The sequence below is a fragment of the Pelodiscus sinensis genome, chromosome 6 (assembly GCF_052426305.1).
Source record: "Pelodiscus sinensis isolate ZL-2025 chromosome 6, ASM5242630v1, whole genome shotgun sequence".
Taxonomy (NCBI): Eukaryota; Metazoa; Chordata; order Testudines; family Trionychidae; genus Pelodiscus; species Pelodiscus sinensis.
Genome location: NC_143057.1, coordinates 84,805,762 through 84,813,007, shown reverse-complemented (window position 1 = coordinate 84,813,007; position 7,246 = coordinate 84,805,762). Strand labels below are relative to the sequence as shown.

Sequence of the window (7,246 nt, the reverse complement as noted above, 5' to 3'; positions counted from 1 at the left end):
TCTTTATTGTTATGGGCGCAACAGGGTGGAACTTCCTAGCTTCTAAAACACATCGTGGTCCATTTCTACTCATTTTAAATAACACTTCAGATAGTTGTTTAAAATTTTATAGTTGTCAACTTATTTATTACCATTTAGAGTTGCCAGGTGTCTGGTATTCACCCGGACAGTCCGGTATTTGTGGGCTCCGTCCTGTAAAAAAAACAGGAAATACCAGACATGTGAAATGTCCAGTATTTCCTGTTTCCCTGGGATGGAAGCCCGGCAGAGAAAAATTGTCCCTGCCGCATCTGGCGGGGGTGAGAGAGTGAGGAGCATGGCAGAGTCGTAGCAAAGGGGGGGCAGGATGGAGCACTTTCCAGGTGCCACGCTAGGGGGGCACTGGGCTGGGGTGGAAGTGGAGTGCACGCTGCTCTGGCCCACGTGACCAGCAGAGACCCGGGAGCGGGCCGCGTGATGCCTCCCTCTACACAACGCGAGCTGAGGCAGCCAGGCAGCCACTTTAAAAGTAAGATTAACTTACCTGTCCATCCCATTCCTCCAGTGCCTGGCTCTGTGGGCAAGGGGTGGGGTGGGGAGGCGAGATTTGATTGTGGTAGGATGCTCTCGGTGCTGGGGATGCCTGGCTCAGGGAGAGGGGTGAGTGCATTGGGATGGGAAGGTGTTAGGGGGCTTGGGTCTGAGGCAGGGGTGAATGCATTGGAATGGGGGGCACTACGGGGGCCTGGCTCTGGGGGAGAGGTGGGTGCATTGGGGGTTATTGTGTGGCCCCAAACTGGAGGAAGTGGTGCAACTTTTGCTTAACAATTTTGGTCTCTCCCACCTTTTTTTTTCCTCGACAGAATTTTTTCTCTGTGTTTTGTTTTGTTTTGTTTTTGCAGGGGGTGGAGAATGTTCAGTATTTTTTGTTAAACCATCTGGCAACCCTATTACCATTCCTCCTGCCTCTTTTCATTAGAACCTTTCATTTGGTTCTTTATGGATTTCAGGATGACTAGCCCCCTTTGCAGTGGGTCCTTTAACATAAAATGGTGATGCTGAACACCATTATATTCATATATTTAATCATGCTTTGAGAAGCAGGAGGCCTATCTTCTCAGTTGGTGTAAGTCAGCACAACTGTGTTTACCTCAATGATTTTACACTAACTGAGGATATGGCCCGGAAATTTATTCATTTCTGCTTTATGAAAAATCGCAATAAAAATGTATTGAGAAAGATGGACATCTGGCTGTGGCTTCACTTTTCCCTTCATGCTCTTAAACACAAGGAAATGAGCTTTATTTCCCTTGTTATTTCCATGCTGCTATTAATTTTGTTTAAAAATAATGAAAATGAAAAGAAAACATAAGTTTTAATTCTTGTCAGAGCTGCCTCTGCTGCTTCAGATAATATATTGTACCCATCAGAGGATAAGAATAAAATATAAAACCACCCACTTCCTAGCTGATACAAAACCATTGCGGCAAAAGTGGGCTGCTTTTGCATACGTACCACAATACTCTCCAACCCTCTCTCTGCTGGATGGAATTTGTCTGATCTGCTGATGTGCTAAGTGTATTCATTCTTGCACCTGGTTTACCTAACAAAGTTGCTCCTTTAGCTCAATGTTAGGGACCTGTGTTCTGGAAGCTGAAGCTTACACACCCTATTTCAGATACCAAAGGTGAAATACTGGCCTTGCTGAAGTCTTTTATACATTTCATAGGAGCTGGGATTCCACCCATGTCTTTAGGTGGCTAACCAACAAATACGGTATCTCTAAATCTACATGTACCTGAAAGCTTCCTTATTTTATTATGGACTCCTTGACATATGGTGATATGCAGATGCAGTCCCTTCCCCAGAGGGCACTTTCCTTGGTGACTTCCTAGTAGTGTTACCAGATGATTTCAAAAAAATACTGGACACACTTGATCTCAGATGTGGGGGGGCACTGGCCAGGAGGAGGTTGGGAGGAGCAGGGCTGGTCAGAGGAGATCCCGGGGGGGGGGGGGGGAAGGAGAACCGGCCGGCGGACAGCAGGGCTGGCTGAGAGGAGGTTGGGGGGAGCAGGCTGGCTGGGGGAGATCAGGGAACCGGCTGGTGGGAAGCAGGGCTGGCCGGGAGGGGGTTGGAGGGAGCGGGGGTGGGCGGGGGGGGGGAACCAGCTGGTGGGAAGTGGGGCTGGCCCAGGAGCATGCAGATCCCGGGGTGCTGCCTGTCCCACGCACGGTCCTGGCAGGGCACACGGGCGAGTCCAGCCCCAGGGATTCCATCCTGCCCTGGCCCCTCCCCTACCTCCCCTCCTCTCTACTGTGTAGTTGCATACTGAGTGGCTGGTACACACACTCACACTGTGTGAGCATGTCTACCAGTCCAGCAGTACGCAACTATGTACTGATACTCATGATAATAATAAAATGTACTTAATTCGAAAATACTGGACATTTATATATCTGGTATTTTCTCAATTTGTTTCCTGGACAGAAAGCTCAAATACCGGACTGTCGGTTCAAAACCAGACACCTGGCAACCCTAAGCACCTCGCAGCTGCAGTCCTAAAGTAGCCATTTTCTAACAGTAAAATTTCTCTTGCAGCTAGGAGGTTCTTTTAGCCAGAGGCAGCAGGTGAGCTCCCCTTTCAGGGATGCTAGCCCTCCAACCCTACCTCTTCTGCCTGAGGCCTAAGTGCCTCTCCTCCCCCTGCCCCTTGGTCAGAGGAACTCTGAGCTTCTTCATCCCCTTTGCATGTGGAGGAGCTCTGTTTGGCCCACCTCAGTCACATAGGCTGGTCCAAACTCTAAGCTCCTGGCTCCAGGGTTGAGCTCAGTAGGCTTCTGGGGAGAGGGGAGTGAGGGAGGAGCCATGGCCTGAGCCTCCCTTAATCTTTGATACATGCTGCTCAAACTTTTAATTCCAATTTTCCCTTTCTTACTGCAATAAGGATGGCGTGTTCTCAAACAGAATGGGCTGTCATTGTGGCAAGGGGTTCTTTCCACATTTCATTGGGACAGAAATCTCCTGCTCCTTTGAGTTACACTTTTCCTTGGTGCCCAGAGAGCTGTGCTGTGATTGTTCTGACAATTTTGAGATAGTTTTGCTCTTTGAAGCTGACTGCCCTGCCCCGGGAGTTCGTTCTGCTCCCTGAATTTACTTTGTCATTTGTTTTCACAAGAGAAAAAAGCTGACCTGGCTGAACAAAGACATTGGTGCTGGGACTGAAAGAGAACACATTTTAAAATGACACTTTTTTCCACAGGAGCCAGGAAAGAAAAGCTCAGTATGTTGCGGGTGGTGAGAGACACAGTCCCTTGCTCACCTCTGCTGATAGGCTGGCTACTCATTACTGAAGAGGATCTCTTTGCAACCTGGTGAGACATGGTCTTGATAAGGTGGTGTTCAGATTACAAAAGCCTCACTGTGATCTGCTCTTAAGGCCCCTTTACACCATTAAGGCCATATCAACACTCTGGGGAAGATCAGTGCAGCTGCAATCGATCTTCCGGAGTTTGATTTAGTGGGTCTAGTTAAGAAGCTACAAGAATAATTGTGATCTGGAAAGCTTACCTAAGGGCTTGTAGTGGGTGGCACGTGGACTCAATTACAGCGCACTATGGTACTTTTAGTTTATGATAGCAGGGTGCTTGTGGCAAGCCACCACTACTCCTCACAGACAAGCCTACACAATGAGAAACTACAGTAGGTCAATTTATTGGTTAATCCAAGACAAGGTGCAGTGGTGACCTAATCCTGGTCTAGAAGTATTTTTAATAATAGAGGGCTCTTTAATCTAGAAGACAAAGGCATAATAAGAGGCAATGGCTGGAAGATGAGGTTAGACAATCTCAGAGTAGAAACAATGTGCCCATTGAACAGTTTTTAACTAGGAATGTGGTTGATTTTCTGTATGGAATTCTTTCCATCAGATGTCTTTATAGAAATCGAAAATGTATGTTCTAGCTCAGCCAGAAGTGATATGCACATTGAAATTCTATTGCTGTGTTATACAAATCAAATGATTAACATAATAATCCCTAAAAAATGTTAGTTTAATTATCAGCTTTGCCTTTAAGGTCAGTTATTGTAGTTATTCCTGCACTGAAATAATTTTTAGGAAGAATAATGAAATATCCTTGAGGCATATCATAAGAAATTGTAAAAACTTAAAAAATAACAAATACTCTAGTATCACCTTAAAGACTAACAAAACCTGTAAATGGTATCATGACCTCTCGTGTGCACAACCACTTCTTCAGATGACAGGAGTGTTAGAAGTCCAGATCCAAGAATAAATAAGGGAAGGAGGAAGGTATGCCTCCTGGGATGAGGTTTACCTGGGTGGTCGACAAATGCCTTTGATGTCGACACCCGCGCATCCAGACTACCGCGCTGAGCCGACAAACAGCTGATCGGCTCAGCGCGGCAGCCATGTAAATTTAAATGAAGCGGCGATTATTTAAATCGCCACTTCATTTTCCTATGTCTGGTAGCCTAATCTACATGCCTCTGGCGACAGAGGCATGTAGTCTAGACCAGTGGTCTCCAACCTTTTTACACCCAAGATCACTTTTTAAGTCTCAGAACAGGCGAAGATCTACTGCCCCGCCCCTTCCTTGAAGCCCCGCCTACATTACATGAGGAAATCTAATGTAAATGTACTGCGCAGGTGCGCAGTTCAGAGAGGGCTCAAGAGCTACTCTTAGAACCCCTGAGATCTAGACGTACCCTCAGGGATATGCCATTTTACATGTCTTGAGACTTTTTTCTTGGGTAAAACAAGTGTATTAATTGGTTCACCACTTCGTCAATGGAAAGTGGATATACACCAGCCTTTGTAAACCTTTATATTTCTCTCAGGCTCTCTACACACTTGTGGGTAATGTGGGCTAGTGAATTGTGGTCCATTGTCGCTCACTAGTTGTTCTGGAATACTGAAGTAAGTGCACTTCACTTTCATGGTATCCCTGTGACATGTTAGGTCTTCCAAGTACATTTTCTATAAACCTGGAAAAATAGTCCACAATGACCAGGTAATAGAAACATAGAATAGTAGAACTGGAAGGGGCCTCGAGAAGTCATCAAGTCCAGTCCCCTATCCCCATGGCAGGACCGAGCACAGTCTATATCTGATGTTCTCTGAATTTTCATAAATCTGCAGCTACTCTCTTCCTCTAACAGAAGTGAATTGTTGTTGTTTAAAGGTTCCTTGTGATATGTTGGTCTGTTAGTTCTGCAAATGCTCACAGTTTATATTCTTGCTGAAACCCAGCCACCACACTAACTTGGCCTGTTCTTGGCATTTAGTTTATTTTTTATGTCCATTATAGCTGAGGCTTGCTCAGGTCCTTCATTCAAATTTTGTTTTTTGGAAAATAAAATGAAAATGTATATGCTTCATTTGAATCATTGTTCTGGAGTGGGACTGGGGTGTTCAGTGTGCAGCCTGCCCCGGGGAAAGAGGACTACCACAGCCCTCTTTCACCTCGGCAGCTTAGGGCCAAGTGAGAAGTGCCTTTCCCTGGTTAGTGCAGCTCCAGTGGTCACAGCCAGGGGAGAGGGTGCATGTCCTCCAACTGGGGCAGATCCCGGTTCATCCGCCCCCTGCAAATGAGGAATGCAGCAAACTGTGCACTTTCTCCTCACTCGCTATTCTGCTTCATCAGAAATGTCCCTGTATGAATCGTTCCCCTCCCAATTGTCCCTAAATGTCACATGAAGGGGTGGGAGGCTCAGGGCTCAGACCCAGATAGAGAGGCCATGCCCCAGCCAGCCTCTTTCATCTGCCTAGTGACTGTCTCTTCTTTCTGTATGGCTTTAAGAGACAACACCATTCTGGGCACATCCCATTTTTTGGGCACAACCAAACCCTTACCTTGCTTTAAGGTGTGATAAGAGGAAGCTGCATACCAAATTTGGTGGTCCTAGCTCTTAGTCTGTAGGAGGAATTCTTGAACAAATACAGAGAAAGACAGACAGACAAACTCAAATATATAAGGGTATGTCTACACTACGGCACTATTTTGAATTAACTTATTTTGAATTAGTTAATTCGAAATAAGATAATTCGAAATAACGCATCTGGACACAAAAACTAATTCGAAATAGCATTTTTCTAATTTGAAATAGCGCATCCACATTAAGTGGAGCCTGAATTGAAGGTAAGGCTGGCCAGAACCAGTGCCAGCAGGGCATCAGGGTCAGACTTAGTGTGTGGGGCTGCTGCCTCAGGCTATCCGAGGTCTGTGCTTAAAGGGACCCGACCCCCCATTCCAGAAAGACAGTTCTCAGGTTTCTCTGCTTGCTGGTCTACCTCGCTGAGGGACAGCAAAGCATTTGTGTCTCAGAGTGCTCTGCTTGCCCTCACTCAGGACATTACGGCACTCTGCAACATGGAACCAGACCTGCCCCCGGGGACGCTGCTGTGTCTCGTGGACACGTTGCCAGCAGCCTGGCTGCACTGTCTGCAGGCTGCCATCCGGGAGAACCATCGAGGGACTGTCAGGATCCAGGGGGCCCTGCGGGAGAGCTTCCACCCTGAGGAGCGCTAACAGTCTCCCTGGTCTGCCCCACTGGGGGCTTGTGCCCCATTCCTCCCCCTCAGCCTTCCACTTACCCTTCCCTAGCCCCCCCTTCCTGATGTCAAATAAAATACGTGTATTTTCAAAAATAAAAACTGTCTTTATTTAACACAACTGGAGGCGGGGGGGAGGAACCTCTGGGGAGACGGGGGAAAGGAGGTGGGAGAGGGGAGGGGGAAAACTGGGAGGAGGGAGCTGGAAGGGGGAAGCAAAGGGAAGAAGGGAGAGGGAAAGCTCAGCACTCAGGGGTGGGGGTCTCGCCAGGCCAACTGCCTCCCAGCACCGTGGGGGAGGGGGCCTCGGCGTTCCCGGGGGGATGGGGAGGAGGGGCGGAGGTTGAGGTGGGGTGTGTGAAGATTGAGGAGGAGGGTGTGGAGGTTGAGGAGGAAGAGGTGGGGGGAGCAGGAGTGGGAGGAGGAACAGTAGCTGGGGGGACAGCAGGTGCAGGACGCATGGGGCAGCATGCTCTGCACCAGGGCCTGCAGATGGTGACAGATGGCACGGCCCTGGCCAAGCAGCTCCCATTGGAACTCCTAGTTGTCCTGCGCCTGCTGCTCCATGGTCTGGGTCTCGGCTTGCAGGGTCTGCAGGTGCTGCTCTTTGTACCCCTGCTGCGTGGTGGTGGTCCTGCTGAGGCCGCGGGTGTGGAAGCCTGTCCTGGGTGGGGTGGTGCGTCCTGCACTAGC

The 7,246-nt window shown here is 48.2% G+C and overlaps 1 long non-coding RNA gene across 1 annotated transcript; it reads left to right on the top strand.

The window, feature by feature from the left end:
- The first annotated feature begins 259 nt into the window (after positions 1-259).
- Positions 260-6,630, top strand: LOC142829759 (uncharacterized). The gene is made up of 3 exons (XR_012904504.2): positions 260-508; positions 3,242-3,353; positions 6,351-6,630. It is a non-coding gene; the product is annotated as an uncharacterized LOC142829759 (long non-coding RNA).
- Positions 6,631-7,246: the final 616 nt, after the last annotated feature.